Raw genomic sequence first — 19,949 nt, forward strand, 5'->3', positions numbered from 1 at the left:
ACTGATCAAGTCAAAGACAAAACAGAGGAGATGAGAATAATTGTAAAGGGGGCTGAAAAGTATTTGGGAATGAGGGAGGCATCCTGTGAAGATATCAGTAGAAAACTGGAGGCTGACAAGAAAGCAGGGGCAGCAAATGAAAAGACAGACTGATTATATTACAATGCAACACTAGAGGTCTCATAGCAAATGGTCAAGAGCTAAAAGCTTTGATTAGAGACTTTAAGAAAGCAGCAGACATCTGCTGCATTCAAGAAACATGGCTGAAAGCAGTATTGGATTTGACCATTGAAGGTTCTGATAGTGTGCGTAGAGATAGAGGAGAGGCAAATGGTGGTGGGTGTGTAATGTTGATGCAACAAGATACACAATACAGTGTGGTGGGCAAAGGAAGGCAAATGGAATATAGAGTCATTGAAATTTGGGCAAAAGAGGCAAATATGAAAAGAGTTCATTTTTATAATGCAGCCAACAGTAGGTGGTCAGAAGCCTTGGATGAACTGGCAGATTATCTAGAGGGCAAAGTGATATGTGGTGGGGATTTGAATGCACATAGCACTTTATGGGACAGTAAAAATGATAGCAATGGAGCGCTGGTAGAAGAATGAATGGAGACTAAAAATCTGCTGTGTCTTAATGACGGAAGAGGGACAAGAGTTGATGTTAGAACAGGGACAGAATCAGCGAAAAAGCTCTATAGGAAGTGACCATGAGCCAATAATGATAGAAGTGCCATTGAATCTACAACACCAAGATATAGGGAGAGCACAGGCGCGCTCATTTAGTGGTGCTGAGTGGGAGAAATTTAGGCACATTAGTCATAAAGACATTGGACAAATTCATCCAAGTCTTGATATTGATAGCTTGAATCAGGGGTGTCCAAATAACAGTGGTCTGCCCGCAAGAAATGTTATAAATAGAATAGAATATGGCCCGCACTTCAACTTTTGCCTGAGTGTATTGCACTTCTTAGTGTTAACACCAGGGGGAGTGGCTCCCACTGAGTGCAATGCCGTTCCCACTTTAGGTGAGTAGAAAATATATCCACAGTACCCTTGTGTTAATAAGCATGCATGTGCAGGTACACATGCGACAAATATCAATAATGCGCATCAATTCTGTCACTGCCCTGCTTTTGCACACCACTTTCTTATGCTTTTTCCTTGTTAACACACAGAGTAGAGTACACACCGCTGTGCACAGTGTACACACTGCACACGCAAAGTCAGCTGATCTCATCTGATGCAGATTTGCTCCTTGATCGAGTGACATCTGTCCGGATCTTTGGCACGAGTGGCATCGGATCAGCACCACAGCTGGATGGCCCGGTTTACACACCCAGCGCAGCTGATACTCAGCAGAATAATTGACTATTTAATACACTAACGTTAAGGCTATATAGCTCATTTCTAGCAAGTGGCCCAGCCGCTCCTATATTTTTATGTATGTGGCCCTCAGTGAGAAAAGTTTGGACGCCCCTGGGTTAAATGAATATATTTGTGCAGCTATTTTAAAAGCTGCCAAGAAAGCTACGAAGTTAAAGGGAGTTGGGCAAAGAAAGAAGGTTGTTCCATGGTGGACAGTGATGTGCACATCGATATCGTTATCGATATATCCATCGCTAATCAGAGTAAAACATCGTATCGACATGCGTACACTTTTTTTGCTTTTGTTTTTTAACCACAACCGTGCAGCTTACTTCTGACTATTGGACAAGCCAAAGCCCACTGCAGCAGTGCATGGAAGAGCAGAGAAATGGCGGTGGCCGGAGGAGAGTCTGATTGGTTAAGCGTTAAAAGGAAACGTAGCGTTGTGTGGTCATATTTCTCACCAGTGGACAAAAACCTTGCGCAATGCCATTTGTGTGACAAAAGAGTGTCGCACAGGAGCAACACCAGCAACCCGTTTTCACATTTGAAGAGCACGCACCCAACAGCACATAAGGTTTATAAAGTTAGGCTAGTGGATTTGGCTCGGCTTGAACCTGTTTAGAGGAGCGACACGCAACCCCTCTTGATTTGTAGGAAGCTGAAACCAAGCAGTTGCAAGTCCAGGATTCCTCTCCTTCTACTCCAGTTCCTCAAAAGACGTTGCAGGAGAGCTTTCTTGGACAAAGCAAATACCCAGGTGGGTACAGGTAGTAAGAAAGTGCTTTTCGAATACTTTTCCCGTCATAAAGTTACTGTTACTGTTTTAATTTGAATCATAGATTCACTGAAATGAATATAATGAATGGGAATGAATCCTATTCTTCACTCAAATACAGTGTTTTTCTTACCAAGAAGACAGTGCTGTCTGCATAACTTGTGGCTTCATCTTTGACCTTATTAGACCAATTGTTGATAACATCTGTGTAGATTATTGTCAACTATTCTTTACTTTGTTTAAAAAATATGTATGTGTATTTAGAACTCAGCTGAATGGAAATTCAAATCTTTTTCAGATGATTCCCAAAGAGCACAGGACATCACAAGAAGCCTCTCTAAGATGATAGTTACTGACATGCAGCCCATCTCAATTGTGGAGGATCCGGGCTTCATCAAGTTTATGAAGGTGCTTGAGCCACGCTATCGTCTACCTGGACGGAAGACCCTGATGACAATACAAATACCACATTTGTATACTGAGGTGAAAACAGCAGTGAAATAATTTTTATACAGAGCTTCTAGTGTTGTCTTAACCACTGACATGTGGACCTCCCGGGCAACTCAAGCCTTTTTGACAGTGACAGCACACTGTATAGATGGGGAGTGGGAAATCCAGGCTTACACCCTGGACACTGTCATTGTTGTAGAGGATCACACTGGTGACAGAGATCACAGATTGTGGAGGACTGGGGCAGAAACAATAAAATACATGCAGTTGTTGCCGATAATGCACCCAACATGGTCAAAGCTGTCAGGACCAACATGTGGAAACATATTCCATGTTACGCTCACTCATTACATCTCGTAGTCAAAGACTCAATGAAGTCTGACCAGAGTTTGATGTCAGTAATTGAAAAGTGTAGCGCTGTTGTGAGTGTTGGGTATATTTCCACCATAGCTCCAAAGCAACAGAAATGCTTGAAAAACAACAAGATGCATTGAGACTGAAAGAAAAGAAATTGAAGCAGTCAGTCGAGACAAGATGGAACAGTGTCTGGAACAATGTTGGAGAGGCAAAGTGCTGTCTGAACAGCAACAAGCTGCTAAGACAGCACTTTGCCTCCTTGGTAAAGCCAACCTCTGTCTTAGTGAGGAAGACTGGCATTCTATTAGCCAGGCTATTGAAGCCCTCAAGCCATTTGAAGAGGTCACTAGAGAAGTGTCCGCAGATAAAAATGCCACACTTTCTAAAGTTATACCTCTGCTGTCTCTGCTCCAAAGAGCAAGTGCGTCTGCTGGGCCCAACGCTAATATACTGGCGTCACACCTTGCAGAGAATTGCAGGAGGCATTTTTCCAAGCAGAGAGCAGAACTCTATTCTGGCAGCCAGCACTTTATTAGACCCTACATTCAAAAATGTGGTCTTTTCAGACAATGGAAATGTTGAATCTATGAGGTCCAAGCTCATCGGTGAGATGCAGAAAGAACACCACACAGAAAAGCATGCCAGTGATGCCCCAGTTTCCAATAACCTGTCTGTCAGTGTATCAACCTTCTCAGTGTTGCAAGCTTCTCCTACTCCTTCAACTTCAAGGTTATGGCAGGACATTGACATGCAGGTTTGGGCTTTAGAGGGAAATGGCACAGTCAACACTGACGCATACATCCAAATAAACCAACGCATGGAGGATAAAGTGATGGCCAGGAAAGAGGACCCTTTGGGTTGGTGGAAGAAAAACGAGCAGTCACTTCCAATGCTCAGCAAACTGGCCAAGAAACACCTCACTGTTGCAAGCAGTGTTTGGTCACAAAGACTGTTTTCAAAGGCAGGGGAGTTACTCAGTGTTAAGAGAAACAGACTGAAAGCAAAAACATGTGAACATGCTCTTATTCTGAAACTCAAATTTAAAGCTTGTGAGCAGTTAAGAGAAAAAACAAACACACACTCACACACACTCTACACATGTAGCACACATAAGTATGCCCATGGTTGTGTTAGGGAGATACAGTAGGTGGTCTTGCAGAACTGACCAATCATCATGTTCGCGTTCCTTCTTGTTGTATTGTTTGTTTGTTTTTTTTTGTTTCGTTTTTTCCTGTGTACAGTCCGCCGCTCACTGGCCAAGATGGCATCGGCAAGGTTAGACATAGTTTGATTTTGTTCACTAAGTAGTGGCTTCTTATAGATTCATTTTTCTTTTGTCTTACGTTGTTGACATGGTTTGGTGGAGCTTCCGCCTTCCCCAGAAGTGGCACAACATGGCATGTGTGACGCATTTTATCAGCAGATGTTACGGAGGCGTGACCAACACCTGGCACACCTGAAGCAGTATCCAGGAGAGGTGAACGAGCAGCGGGAGTGTCCTTCACACTCCTCCATAACATCTGCTGATAAGACGCGTCACGCATGCCATCTTGTGACACTTCTGGGGAAGTGTCAACAAGGTAAGACAACCAAAAAAAAAACCATGTCTCAAAAAACAAACAAACTAAGTGTAACACTATCTAATACCGGTTGGTTGGAATAGATGTGTGAGTTCCACCCCAAAAAACACACGATGAAGAGCAGTGATGTTTTGGAAAGAATTATAATCAACTAACCCAAAGATACAGACTTTGCCATCACAATACTGGAAAAACAATGAAATAAAATAAAATCAAAATCAAGTTGGACACAATAATCAATAAACACAGTTGTCAAAATCCAGTGATCAACCAATACAAACACATTCACACCTCGATTTCACATTCAAAAATAAACTCTGAGATCTCAGGAAAAAAAAAAGTAATAAAACCCAAAATGTCTTCTCTGTAAATAACAGGGATAAAAAAAAAAAAAAAGAAAAAAAAAAAGAAAATGAGTGCACTCAAAAAAAAAGAAAAATCCTACCACCCTCTCTCAGTGCAGGTCCAGTCAGTACGGTAGGAGCAGGTGGTGTCCAAGATGAAAAAATGGATCAGTTGCAGCAGGAGACGGTGGACGGCAGCTACGTGATCCAGCAGGACTCCAACCCAAGGAAAAAAACCAGCCGGGAACAACTTTCTGATGTCTTTTGGACGGCAACAAACGGAACGACAGTCACACAGGAACTTGGAACGCCCCTGGTCCTCTGTTGTCTGTATTTTAATTGTGATCAAATCTTCTTCTAATCTTCTTAATTGTTCTCATAATTTTCAATAAAACAGCTCTCTTCACTCGCACGACCACATGGACATGCACCGCAGGCAGGGAGGGAGGAGAGAAAAAAACGCTCAAAGATCATCCCGAATTGAGAGGATCACTCCCCATATCCCCAGCGCACCGGAACAGAATAAATCACCGCTACCTGCCTTAAAGGGGCAGTAACACTGTGGTTCATATATATAAATATATATATATATATATATTTATATATATATATATATATATATATATATATATATATATATATATATATATATATATATATATATATATATATATATATATATATATATATATATATATATATATGTATATATATATATATATATATATATATATATATATATATATATATATATATATATAAAATGTTTTTCAAAGGTTTTGTTTTTCATTGTCATTTTAAGTTATACTTATCCATAATTATTTCTTTTTACAAAGTGTATTATATTTTGTATCTTTTTTTATTGAATGACTTTTATTTAGTTATGATTTATATTTTTATTTATTGCACTTTATTCTTATTTATATTAATTTAAATTTGATGGCACTTTTTCTTTCATTGTTTTTCATTTTTTTTGTAATAAATATATTAAAGGCCACACATGTCTTGTGATTTTCAACTTTGTTTTAACTGAAAAAAAAAATACAAACTAAAAAGATCTCGCAATATCGACCTCAAAACTATCGAATATCGTATCGAATTTGAAAATGACATTATTGCCCATCACTAATGGTGGACAACAGAGTGTGATGAGGCAATTAAAAGCAGAAATAAGGCATTGAAAGTCTTCAAACAGAATCATAATGATCAGAGTCTTATTGAATATCAAAGATCACAAGACAGGGTAGGAAGAATCATAAAGTGTGCAAAGAAAGAGTATTGGCAAAGGTTTTGTAACTCAGTAGGGAGGGAAACAGAAATACCAAGAATATGGGCAATGATTCAAAGAATGAATGGGCTTAAAAAGGAGTTCAGATGGCCTGTTTTAAAAGAGGCTAACAAAGCAGTGGTAAGAGAGAAGGAAAAAGCTGAAATGTTGGTTAAAACATTTAGAAGAATTCATAGTTGAGAAAATATTAGTGAAGAAGGGAAAAGGACAATAAGGTAGAATGAAGCTTTGTTGCACTGTGAAGGGGAAACAGAGGAGTTCATTAATGCACCATTTACTAAAGCACAATTGAACGGAACTTTAAAGAGGACAACGCCATCAGCTCCAGGTAAGGATCAAGTATGTTATATAATGATAAATCACCTTTAAGTTAGAGCAGGAAATGAGTACTCAGAAAGTGTTAGGCTGGAGAATGGAACGCCACAAGGGAGGATTGTGATGGGATACAAAGAAGGCCAGAAGCTATTTTAAAAGTAGAGAAATGGGCCAATATGGGGATTTAGATTGTTTTAGTTGATAAAAGCAAAGCAATTATTTTTACAAGGAAAAGAATTTGGAAGTAGGTTCAGTTCAAATGATATCATCAGGATTTGGAGAAGGTTCAGCACTTTAATGGACAATAAATGATTGGGTTCATTTCCAGGGCCATAGTCAGGATCATCCAGCACAAGTTACTTTAAAAGCATGCTGTGAGAAGGAGAGGAGGAGAACAAAGAGCTTTGGATGGACAGTGAGAGAAAAAGCAAAACAACAGCAGATAGATGAGCTACAGATCAGCCCAGCAGTGCCCATATAGCACTAATACTGCCATGGTTCTTTCCAGAGTTTACTGTGGATCTATCAATATTAGATCACAGGAAAGACAAGAATTGTATTCAGTACCAGCATATATTGACAGCTATTACACTTCCATACATGTAGCAGTATGCTGTTAATCATCCTCTCATTACAGTGACCCTCCCCTTTGATTACCTGGCTTTCAGTAGCCAATCATTGCCAAGAGTTTGCCATAAAGGCAGATGGTAATCATCGGGTTGCCCTCTGATTTTGAGGACTGAGACACGCCCACTTTTCGGTCGTGCTGTTAGCATCGGATTCAGGTATGGTGGCGGTCGCCACGCTGTCTCCTTCACTGTTGCTTGCTTGCTCCGGGGTTGGTCTAGCAGCGACAGGGCACATGCAGGCTTTGGTCGTCATGGCTCTCGTGCACCAGCTGGCACTGTTTCTCTCTCTCCCTCTGCGTCTCCTCCGGTGCTGCGCCCTCTGGTGGCCGTAATCAAGCAGCTACAGAAAACACTGCTGCTTTGTCTCCACCTGTTTTGTCTCTGCTGGTTTTTGCCCCGGTTTGGCTTCTCCTACCGCCGCAGATCGTACCTGCCACTTGCCAACATTGCAATTGTGGTCCTACATCGGTTCGATGTGGGTCTCTGGGAGTTGTGGGTTTTGGTCCGATGCGACGTCTTTTAGATATTTATATGTATTGATATCACGGTTTGGCTCCGGGTTCTTGCAGTTACTTTTGTTTGTTTGTTTGTGTTTTATTTCTTTATTGCCCCTTAACTTTTTTTCGTTCGATTAAATACCTTATTTACTTCGTCCTTTTTATGTTGCTGTGTTTGCCCCAATTAGTTGCGTATTGTTTTGTTCAGATTCACTGTTCCTCCCCAATGTCTTTTGTTTGTGTTGTCCACGAGTTCATATTTCAGTTATCGTTGATTGATTTTGTGACGGCCACCCGTTGTCGAGGGCCTGCTATGTGTTTTCCCCTGCGTGTGTGTGTGTGTGTGTGTGTGTCCCAGCAGGTATCGCAGTGGGCGGGGTTACTGTGATTGGGGAGCACCTGGCCAGTCTCCCCAAGGCCTATAAAGCCTGCAGTCATCACCCAGCCGCTCTCTCTCCAGCATCTGACAGACCTGCTCCTCCAGATGCTTCTGTTAATCTTTTGTTTTGCGGCTGAGGCCTATTTCATTTCATTTCGCACCTCTCAACATTTGCATACATGATATTAACATTTGCAACCAACAGCAGACACACTGACAAAACTAGGACACACATTCCATTGAGTTACTTTTTTGTGTGATTTATTTGAATAAATCAAGATTATTTGCACCGTCTCTCCGCCTGTTCCCTCTGGTCATGGCTTTTTGAGAGCCGAGTCGTGACATATGGGGGCTCCTCCATTAGCGAAGCATGCAAAAGTGTCATTCATAGTAGCGCTGTGAATGGGCTTCATGCCGGTGACGTCAACGTGCTAGTGAAACGTGACAACCATATGGGTGGGAAAACGTGAGTAGTTTTCTCTCGGGATGCGCGGTGGATGTTCTGTTGCAGCTTGTCAAGGTAAGATGAGTGTCGGTTGGTGTCCACTGTTTTAATGTGTCAGATGCAGATTTCCCTGATAGGTTGGAGCAGCGTTGCTCCTCTGGGCTTCGCTTGGTTTTTGTTTTTCTTACTAGTGTGGGGGTGAAAGCGGTAAGAGCTTTGTTCAGGAGCATGGCCGTGGTTATGGTGTTGTAGCCACGAACATCGGTGGCTTCATCATTCCAGCGGTATCCAATGCATATGTACCCGCCGCAACTAGCCTCATGAAGACTAGGGTGCAGTCAGTGCACTGTAGTTTTGGTTAGGCAGCTTAGTCAGAGGGGATTGTGTGTTCTGTTTGGAGGCAAAACAAGTCTTGTGTTTATGGAATCACAGGAGTGCCAAAATTAAAAAATAAAGTACAAGGGTTTATTTTATCATTGTTTTTTCCCTTTTGGCATTGTAAAGCACAAATGGAAAAAACAATGACAACATTTTTTCCTTTGCCTTTTCTTTTCTTTTTGCCTTTTCTTTTGCCTTTGCCTTTTGCAAATGGAAAAGGCAAAGGCAAAACGAAAGTCATTTTCCTTCTTGCCTTTGCCTTTACCAAATGGACTGGGTTGTCAATCAAATGCCATTGGGTGGGGTTTTCAGACCAGGATTGGTAGTCAATACCTGATCGTTCCGAGCTTGGTTGAAGGAAAGTGATGTAAACTAATAGGAAGTACACACTGCATGTATTTTGACTGGCAAAAGGCGGAAAAATAAAAATTGAGGGGAGGTGTTCAGCAAGGACTTTTAACAAAAAAAAAAAAAGCTCGGATGGTGAAAAACGCATATAGTGTGTACTTCCTTTTGTCGCTAAGTTAACGTCACTTTCCTTCAGCCAAGCTCGGAACGATCAGGTATTGACTACTAATCCTGGTCTGAAAACCCCGCCCAGCGGCATTTGATTGACAAACCAGTCCATTTGGTAAAGGCAAAGGCAAAAGGAAAATGACTTTGCTTTTGCCTTTGCTTTTGCCTTTTCCATTTGCAAAAGGAAAAGGCAAAGGCAAAAAATTTTGTCATTGGTTTTTCCATTTGTGTTTTACAATGCCAAAAGGGAAAAAAACAATGACAAAATAAACCCTTGTACCTCTATTTCTACATTTATTTATTTATTTTTAAGTTTGGCACTCCTGTGATTCCATACGTGTTCACCTGACTGTCACTTATTTTTTGCTTTGACGTTGTGAGGACTGTTATATCTTGTATGCCATGGCTGGAGTTGGTGAATTTCTGAAATCACCTTCGGTGAAATTATTGGACGGGTATACAAAAGAGCAGTTATTGAAAATTGCGGAACATTTCGACATTGAGATTTGTGATAAATGTTTAAAAGATACTGTGAAAAGTGTGCTGAAAGCCAATTTTTTGGAGAGGAAGGTGTTGGAAGAGGGTGCTGAAATAAGTTCTCTTCCGTGTACGGTAGATGCGACTGGTATAAATCCATCAACATGTGCGTTAACGTTCAAACAGCAAAAGGAAATGTTAATTCTGCAATTAAAACACAATGAGGTTATGCATGTCATGCAACAGCAACCTGGACGCTATGAGACCCAGAGTGAACAACCTGCTGCAGTCTGAGCACTAAATTCAGATGACGTTCATTCTCATGAGTATTATTATTCATTGACTTTATTTCATTCATTTGATGAAGGATGTGTGACATTTACACTTATTGTCATCTATTGATCTCATTGTTTCTCTTCTCTTGTTCACTTTGAACTATTTGAATAAAATAACATCAGTAATGTGATATTGTGGTTGTGGTCTGGTGAAGGGGGGGTGGTTCAGCCAGGGCCCAATAGGACTTTATGCATAACTCACAACATGTATCCCACATGTAGATATATGTAGACTAGATCAGGGCTCCAGCTGCCATTTCCAAACTCATCCAGACAAACTGAATCTCATGCAATCAATGTCTCGCATTTGAGCTCACAGCTTTCATGTGAAACGCTTCACATTAGGAATAAGTGACAATACAATATGATGTTATGTCATTAAGTGAGATATTAGCATGGTTATACCTCCTATTAACAGGAGTTAGAGGTTTTCTCATCCTCCTGGAGGTGGTGCATTATGACAGGAAAGACATGAAGGAAAGACAGACAGCGGTGATGAGTGGCAGATGAGTGACAGGGGAAGCAAACTGTGTCAGAGTGGCAGCATTGCAGGCAGCATCTGTACAAGAAGAAACTATCCAAAGAAGAAGAGAGTCATGAAGGTCTCTGGACTGGGCTGTATTAAGGTCAGCATCAATACACAACGGAAAGAAATGGCTCATGGCACTCCAACAAGGTTGTGGACATGACTTTGATTGTTCACTCACAACGCATCTTCTCCCCATTTGTTCTAAAGTGCAGATTCTGCTGAGGGAGGAAGGGCCACTTCACATTGAAGTGCTTTTCCAAAAAATGCACTAAATTCATCAACATTTCAGCACAGTGACAAACACAATGAAATGATGGAAACTAAACCACATACATTGCATAGATCTGCCATCAGTCTATGCAATGTATGCTAGAAATCAAAGCCATAAGCAAAAGGCCATTCAAACATTGCACAGATATAGATTAGACAGACAGCTGCATACTCAACACATAGTCAGTGTTCAGCATTAAGAGGAGAATTAACACTGTCACCAGACATTTCAGAGATGCCCATGGTGTTGAAATGACTGTGATAGCAGCGACTGTATGAAGTGGTCATGACTAGAACAGCTGAATACGGCCGTTTCCATGTTGCTCAGCAAAAAGCTTTCCAAATGTATCTCCATCTAATGCTTTAGTGCCTTTTGACTGACTGCTGAGTGCAGCCAAACTCCATGCCACAATATCTGATGACCTTCCCCCACCACTTTCAATAAGAGCCGCTAGCCTACCACAAGGAAAATAATGCACAACGCTAAGATGTCCAAATGTAAAGAAGTTCTACTGGTACGTTGCGGCCCAGTTCAAGCACTGCTAGTATAACTTCTATATATACAAGTCACTTTGTACACTGTCTTACAAAGACCTGCATTGGTGTGGTTCCGTGTTTACCTGGCGACGTGAGGAAGTCGTACCGAGGCTGCTGAGCCGGGGAGTCCATCATAGACAATCCACATCATCCACTGCACAGCGCCATCTCCAGGCAGAGGAGCAGCTTCAGTGACAGACTGCTGTCAATGTCCTGACACACTGACACACTGAGGAAATCATCCAGTGTAGATGATATATTTCTATATAGAGTGACTCACTATCATTCACTCACCATCACATCCTGAGCCAGCTGTTGACTCTCTCATTCTAACAGGAAATTATTGATCAGTTCATCTTCATCACGTCTCAGTATCAGTCCAACACACTCTGTGTTGACATTGAGACCATATGTGACAGAGAGTCTGCTTCTCATCAGCAGTGAATCCATCATCTCCACTCAACAGCAGTGAATGTCTCTGATGATGCCTTCAAGGACTGAAGTGTGAGTGCTGACTGCTGCCTCCTCTTCTTCTCTCCTCAGATGGAAGTGATGTGTTCATGTTGAGGGAGGATCACTTGGTCCTGAGGATGGGGGAGGGCTCTTCCAGAGTGCAGCCAGTAGGGGGCATTAGAGGCTCGGCCTCCTTGTTGTCCTCAGGAGCTGACAGGAAGTGTCACATCCCTCAACAAGTGTCCAGTCTCATCACGTCAGGGAGAAACAGGTGCAGCTCTTCAAAGAGGAAATCATATTTTTCTCACCTGTAGTTCTGTAAAGAGCCACCAGGGGGCGCCCTGAAGTCAAAACTACCTTCTACTCCAGACTTTACAGAAAAGTGAACACATGCTGAAAAAAATAACAAATTGATTGACAGGCAGATATTTCAGACAGGTCACTCTATAATATGTCAATAAGAAACAATGTGTTCAAATGTGGCCTTGAACCTTCAAACCTTCCTATGACGTGTCGGTCCTCGCAGCTCCCAGTTCTGCCACTGAGGGGCGCTGTTTGACCAGTTTTTGATTGTTTGGTTTTGTTTGTCTGGCTGAATGGGGAGCAAACTGCCAGATAATAAGTGACAAGAAGAGCACACACACACACACAGAGCATAATGTGACTTCCTGGAAGTGTGGTATCAGTTGAGGCGGCTGGATGGGAGGAGCCGCTGACATAGCTGATATACCAAGAGCGCGCACACACACACACACACACACACACACACACGCACACATGCACTCTCTCTCTCTCTCACTCTCTCACTCAGCGTTATTGTGGAACCCACCGGAATTCTAGGAAAACCCCGCCCATGCAGCTATAAACCCAGCCCCCGTGACGCCCTGTTACGCTAACCTGGCCCCTGCTAAAGTTGCCCATGCTAATTAAATAATTTCCCCCCAAGAGCAAGGTTCACTTGGGGGGGGTTTAATGCTGGATGCCCTGCCAAAGTCAGGACTGGACCAGACCACATGTACAGTCAGCCATCAAAGAGGGTTTGATCAATAGCTCCCCATGACTTCTCTACCTTGGAAAAAAGTGAGTTGGGCCAAATATTAATTTACTTGAAATCTGTAGTTTTGCACTCATGTTAGCCTTTATGGTTGTTTAAATTTGCACTCAGTGTACTGTTGCCTTTATGGTAAATCTTTGCACGAAATAGAATGTATTCTGTTTATGGGAGACAAATAAAGAGACTAATTCTGTATAAGTTATTTCATGTACTTATTATTTTGTTTGGTGACAGAATACACTGATCAGTTGGTCATTGGGCAAAGGCCAAACAGGATTTGCAATTCAACTCAATCATGCATTCATTAATACACCAGTGCTGATTTTAGTGTATTCTGTTGTATTTGTACATAATGTTTATTGATTGTGGATAATCAATTTAAGCTAAAGCAGGAGGATGCAATGCAAGCCTGCAGACAATAAATAATAAAGATGATAAAGAAAGTCCATCAATTTACTACAGAATATTAAATATCATTAAGCCCTTTCTTTGCAGTAAAACGGATCAATGAACCGTCCATTGAAGCTGAAACATATGTAGGCAAATGCCATAAAATATAGCTTATATTAGCTTCCTGAGATTAACTTTAAATTAATTTGTAATAAAAATACAAAAATCAAGGTGACGTTCAGAATGGAGCGTCACATACCCCTCGGAGCAGCGGGGGTAGGGTTTGCATGCCGCGTGGGCGGGGTTTGGTGCGTCACCAGCCCCTTTCTAGCAGCGGGGGCGGGGTTTTCCTAGAACTCAGGTGGGTTTGATGATAAGGCCTCACTCACACACAGCATCATTTGACTTCCTGGAAGTGTGGGAGCAGTTGAGGCGGCTGGATGGGAAGAGCCACAGTGAGCAGCAGAAGCAGGAAGAGAAGCTGAAAGTGAAAGTTGTTCTGTGTCAGGCTCCATTTTGAGGCAGCAGCAGCAGCAGCAGCAGCAGCAGCTCAGGTGAGTCTTGACTGACTGAATAACTCATTCAGTGTGACGCTAGTCAACAATGTGACTTCAGTCTGGTTGATTTCTTCCTGTTCACTCGCTCCCAAGTGGAAGTCAGAGTGTTCTGAGCTCACTGCCTCACTTCCTGTTTGACCTCCAGCTCAAGATGAGCGTTCGAGTGGAGGAAGAGGAGGACGGAGCAGCAGCGTCTCCAGGGTTCAGCTGTGAGTCTCTGAAGAGTCACAACTCCAAAGAAGAACCTCCACTCTTCAGTAATGAACCTGGACCTCCGGAGACACAGTAAAAACACTGTGTGTGTGTGTGTGTGTGTGTGTGTGTGTGTGTGTGTGTGTGTGTGTGTGTGAAGCTGGATCCAGTGACGTCAGTGTTGACACTGCAGCTCCTTCACATTTCAAAGTGTTGAAATCCAGTTCAGTCCAAAGCCAAACAAGCATCACTGTAGAGAAACACAACCCAGTGTTGACTTCAAAACTGAGCAGAGCTGATGAAATCATTTCTACTGGGCAGACTGGGAGCAGAGCATCATGGGAATTAGAGCTGATTTAGAGCCAAAGATTAAAATAAAGTTCATGTCAAAGACAAAATGAAGAATTTCAATAAACAAAGATTAAAAAGTGACGAGTTGATCAAAGTGTCTCCATCCACAGGAGGAGGAAGAGGAGGAAGAAGAGTGGTGGGTGTGGAGCAGCACTGCAACCTGCCAGTCACACCCAGACTGATCACAGTAAGACTGTCCACCTGCACCTCCTTCACTTCTCCCTCTGAGATCATGTCAGGACCTCCAGTGAGAAGATTCACTGAGGGACGTTGAGAACAACAGTCACACAGCAGCTTCACCACAGCAGCTGAAAAGTTGTGGAGAGAAAATGATGCTCACACTGTCACACTGATGTTTTCTTCTCCAACCTTTTCTCTGCTCCAGAGGCTGATGATGGTCTGCAGGAGATTCTACAGCAGCAGAAGATCAGTCTGGAGAGGAGATGTGAACGTGTGACTGAAGGTCAAGAAGCAGGAAGTCAAACCCTCCTCAACAGCATCTACGCTGACCTCTACATCACTGAGGGACTGAGTGAGGAGGTCAACAGAGAGCATGAGGTCAGGCAGCTGGAGACCAAGAAGACCAAGAAGAGCCTCCACGACCGTCCAATCAGGTGCAGCCAGATTTTTGAAGCCTCACCTGAGCAGCAGGGACTCAGAGTCAGAGTGGTGCTGACCAACGGTGTCGCTGGGGTTGGAAAAACCTTCTCAGTGCAGAAGTTCACTCTGGACTGGGCCCAGGGCCTGGAGAACCAGGACCTTCATCTGGTGCTTCCTCTCTCATTCAGGGAGCTCAACTTGGTCAAAGAACAGCACTACAGTCTTCTGGAGCTGCTCCATGTTTTCCATCCAACGTTAGAGAAGCTCACAGCAGAGCAGCTGCATGTCTGCAAACTTCTCTTCATCTTGGACGGCCTGGATGAAAGCAGACTGGCTCTGGACTTGAATAAGAAGAAGAAGGTGGTGACTGACGTCACTCAGAAGAAGTCAGTCAGCGTCCTGCTAACAAACCTGATCAGAGGAAATCTGCTTCCCTCGGCTCTGCTGTGGATAACCTCCAGACCTGCAGCAGCCAATCAGATCCCTCCGTCATGTGTGGACAGGCTGACAGAAGTACAAGGCTTTCCCGATGACCAGAAGGAGGAGTATTTCAGGAGGAGGTTCAGAGATAGAGAAGATGTGTCCAGCAGGATTATCTCCCACGTCAAGGCCTCCAGGAGCCTCCACATCATGTGTCAGATCCCGGTCTTCTGCTGGATCACTGCCACAGTTCTGGAGAGCATGTTGAGCTCAGAGCAGAGAGGAGAGCTGCCCAAGACCCTGACTGACATGTACTCACACTTCCTGCTGGTCCAGACCAAGAGGAAGCAGCACAAGTATGGAGGAGGTCCACAGGAGCTGACGGAGGCTGACAGGGAGCTTCTTCTGAAGCTGGGCCAGCTGGCATTTGAACATCTGCAGAGTGGAAACATCATGTTCTACAGTGAAGACCTGGAGAAGTGTGGTCTCAGTGTGACTGACGCCTCTGTGTACTCAGGAGTTTGTACAGAGATCTTCAGAAGAGAGAGTGTGATCTTCCACAAAACCGTCTACTGCTTCGTTCATCTGAGCGTCCAGGAGTTTCTGGCTGCAGTCTACAGCTTCCACTGTCACACCAAGAGGAAGAAGGAGGTTCTTCAGAATTCCCTCAAAGACACAAAAGCAGAGGCATCACAAAAAAATATGTTTTTAAAATTTTCAAATCTGTTTAAAAAAAAAGAAGCCCCAAACCCTAACCAAACCTTGGACACCCTGGATGAGTTCCTAAAGAGGATGATGGAGAAATCCCTGCAGAGTCCAAACGGTCACCTGGACTTGTTTGTTCGCTTTCTCCATGGACTCAGTCTGAAATCCAACCAGAGACTCTTAGGAGGTCTGCTGGGTCTCACTGACAACCATCCAGGAACCTTACAGAAGGTCATCAACAACCTGAAGGAGATGAACACTGGTGATGTTTCTCCTGACAGAAGCATCAACATATTCCACTGTCTGCTGGAGGTGAAGGATCAGTCAGTGCATCAGGAGGTCCAAGAGTTCCTGCAGTCAGAGAACAGATCAGAGAAGAAACTCTCAGCCATCCAGTGTTCAGCTCTGGCCTACATGCTGCAGATGTCAGAGGAGGTTCTGGAGGAGCTGGACCTCAGCAAGTACAACACAACCATGGAGGGAAGATTGAGACTGATTCCAGCTGTGAGGAACTGCAGGAAGGCTGTGATACTTTTAAAGTACGAAAACACTGTGTGTGTGTGTGTGTGTGTGTGTGTGTGTGTGTGTGTGTGTGTGTGTGTGTGTGTGTGTGTTGAAAGTTTATGTGCTGTCATTCTTGGCCAGGTCTCTCTTGTAAAAGAGATCTTGGATCTCAAAGGGACAAACCTGGTTAAATAGTTCTAATAACAATTCAACTACAGAAAAGATTTGTCAGAATAATCAATAAAGTTCCCTAAAGCACAAATCAATGGTTGATAGAGTCAAAAATCTTCCAATTCATAGATATAGTGGACTTGAAAACATTAGAAATACTATTTCCAGGAAAGAATGAAAATCTTGCACTCAGTATTCTAAGTTTTTTAAAGTGAGAGAAAATCAATCCATGTTCAGAGGGTTGAGTGTCTTTGAATGATGGAAGGTGAGAAGCATTGTTAAATATAGATGTCTTTATTTTTTGGGAGTTCCATTTTGGAATGGGATCAGTGACCTTTTGAAAATGTGTGCTTCTTTGTTGAGTTGAAAAAATCTTGAAGGGCAAAATACTTGATGATGATGAGGATAAATGATTGAATTGTGAGTCAATGATGAAGAATAATGTCAAGCCTATTTTGTTGAGTTGCGTTTGTCTTTTTTTCCTTTTTGATTTTGTCTGACTAATTATTCCAGCTAATCTTATGGACTGTATAGGAGAGGCAAAAATCAGCTTGGGCTTCAGCCTGCTGCTTTTTCCTTCACACAGTTGTTATGTTTTTGTTGTTGTGAGTCTTTATAATGTGCACATTTGTTTTGGAAGCTTCTTTTTCATTGTTGTCAGTTGATTGCACAAGATTGATTGAATTTACACTGTCAACCAAAATCAACTATTACATCATTCATCATGATGATGATGATGATGATGATGATGATGGTAGTGATGGTGATGATGATGGTAGTGATGGTGATGATGATGGTGGTGATGATGATAATGATGATGATGATGATGATGGTGATGATTGTGATGATGGTGATGATGATGGTGGTGATGATGATGAAGATGATGGTGATGATGATGAAGATGATGATGATGATGATGATGATGGAAGCAGCAACTTCTCTCTCTGCTCTCCTTCATTCAGTGAACTCTCAGAGCTTGAGTGTGCAGTTGTGTCTTCAGCTCTGCAGTCCAGCCCCTCCCACCTCACACTGCTGGACCTGAGGACCACCACCCTGAAGGATCCTGGAGTGAAGCTGCTCTGTGCTGGACTGCAGAGTCCAAACTGCAGACTGGAAGATCTCAGGTCAGTTCCTGCTTTCTACTGGTGGACAGTGTGTGTCAGCAGATGACAACTGGTGTGTAATGCTGCTCAGTGTGAAGACTTTGAAGCAGATACTAAAAACTCATCTAGACAAAGTGGATGTTGTTGATATTTTCATGTCAACAATCTGCAGCCAGAAAAGACTTTGGATGGCGGAAGAAAGTGTGGAAAATGTCTCCAGTCACTTTGGAGCTCAATGGAAGTTGTTGATTGGTGATGAAGGTCACATGACTGAGCAGAAGATCCTGTGAAGAAATATTAGAGGCAGATTAATAGTGCAGCAGTATTTCTTCATCTTGTCCTTTGAATGTGTTTGTGTGCTTGTGGCTGTTTTCAGTCATCAGAGTCTCATTACAAGTCAAAGGACTCCCTGATTATTTTCCATCTTCACTGCTGATTGGCTGCACACTGACTGACACACTGCTGTGGTTATTGTGTTGACAACACACTAACACAATGACTCATTTGAGGGAATGACTCAGTGATCCCAACAGCTGCACATCTGGATCATCAACAGGGAGAAATGGCTCTTAATATGACATTTGCACCATGGAAGAAATCAAATATTGATTCTTTATTCAGGTTGAGGGGCTGCTGGTTGTCAGAGCTCCGCTGTGAATGGCTGCTCTCAGCTCTGAAGTCCAACCCCTCCCACCTCAGACTCCTGGACCTGAGTCACAACAAGCTGCAGGATTCATCAGTGAAGGTGTTGAGTGGTTTTCTGCAGAGTCCAGACTGTAAACTGGAGACTCTGAGGTCAGTTCACCCTCTTCACTCTCCAACTTCTATCACTCTTGTTATTGTTGTCATGACTTTCACTTCACTGCTGTTGGAAATTCAATTTGCAGTCACTGGTTTGTGTTTGAAATGAGTGAAACTGAGGGGGGGGGGGGGCGGGTAATGTTTTCCACGGCGGAACAATGAACAAAAAGTGTTCAGTAGGTTGTAGCTCAGAAAAACACTGCTCAGGTTCACAGGATGGACAAATATTTGACATGAAAAGAGAAGAATTCAGGACATTCGGCCATGGCTCGCGCAGCGTTCATTTCGGCGTCTGGTCTATTTTCTATTTTATGCACGAGCCACGAGTGAAAAAGCCAAGGACAGTGAAGAGTTGTTGAGCGCTGGTAGAATGTAATCAAACACCTTTGCATCAGTCCGAGATCTACGCCACGACAGGCGCGATATTATGACTTAGCGCACGCAACGCTCAACGTCACCCTGTGTGGCAGGTAGAAAATGTGATGTCGCATGACTGATGTTGTTGATGTGGTCAATTTCATCAAAAGAAGAGCCCTGAAAGCGCGGCTATGCTCTGCACTTTGTGAGGAGATGGGAGCACAACACAAAGCTGTGTTGTTTCACAGTGAAGCCAGGTGGTTGCCCTGCCAGGAAAAGTGCTGCCATTGGACAGAGGGCTGTGGGAATTCTGCTTCCTTTGGCCACATCCCATCCCTGTCAAATAGGCTTTTCAGCTGTTGCAATACTGAAGGCTAGGTACAGAGCTAAGCTCCACATTGAGCCTGATCTGCCAGTGGCAGCATCAAGCCTGCAACCCCACTGTGAGATGTTGTGCAAAGCAAAACAGGCCCATTGAAGCCACTAATACAGTAACTCTAACACACTCTCACTACTCTTGCCAAATACCTGCATTTCTTCTTTTATCTACATATTCAACTCCATTGTTTTTGTATTAGCGAAGTGAATGAATGGTTATTTGCACAACAGAATAACTTGATAGAAAACAGAAGGAATGTTGATGATAAAAAGTTCATTTTCTTTATTGGATGTTACAAAAGTGCTTTGCCAGAAAAGATATTTGCACAGCAGAAAAGTGAAAGTATTCTTGTTTAAAAAGTAATGTTCAGGATTTGATGCCACAAAGAGTGATTTGCTAAAGAGTGATTTGCTAAAGTTGTTTATTGGAACAACATAAATG

At 42.8% G+C, this 19,949-nt stretch overlaps 3 protein-coding genes and 1 long non-coding RNA gene across 6 annotated transcripts in view; 2 read left to right on the top strand and 2 right to left on the bottom strand.

The window, feature by feature from the left end:
- LOC142891171 (NACHT, LRR and PYD domains-containing protein 14-like) overlaps positions 1–19,949 on the top strand; it is a 261,301-nt gene that overhangs the window by 239,328 nt on the left and 2,024 nt on the right. The gene's annotated exons all lie outside the window — the stretch shown is intronic.
- The window catches only part of LOC142891081 (NACHT, LRR and PYD domains-containing protein 14-like), a 407,498-nt gene that overhangs the window by 203,216 nt on the left and 184,333 nt on the right, over positions 1–19,949 (bottom strand). The window lies entirely within an intron of this gene.
- Positions 1–19,949, bottom strand: part of LOC142891194 (NLR family CARD domain-containing protein 3-like) — a 331,599-nt gene that overhangs the window by 196,701 nt on the left and 114,949 nt on the right. The gene's annotated exons all lie outside the window — the stretch shown is intronic.
- Positions 1,735–17,970, top strand: LOC142891204 (uncharacterized). 3 transcript variants are annotated; one of them, XR_012927195.1, is made up of 4 exons: positions 1,735–1,944; positions 2,025–2,127; positions 2,267–2,351; positions 2,444–4,516. It is a non-coding gene; the product is annotated as an uncharacterized LOC142891204 (long non-coding RNA). The 3 variants fall into 3 exon arrangements; XR_012927196.1 differs by adding an exon at positions 17,831–17,970 and having other exon boundaries at positions 1,749–2,127; positions 2,444–2,628; XR_012927194.1 differs by having other exon boundaries at positions 1,744–2,127.

This window comes from Nelusetta ayraudi, unplaced genomic scaffold (assembly GCF_046127955.1).
Source record: "Nelusetta ayraudi isolate G7.1 ecotype Tasmania unplaced genomic scaffold, CSIRO-AGI_Nayr_v1 ptg000028l, whole genome shotgun sequence".
Classification (NCBI taxonomy): domain Eukaryota; kingdom Metazoa; phylum Chordata; class Actinopteri; order Tetraodontiformes; family Monacanthidae; genus Nelusetta; species Nelusetta ayraudi.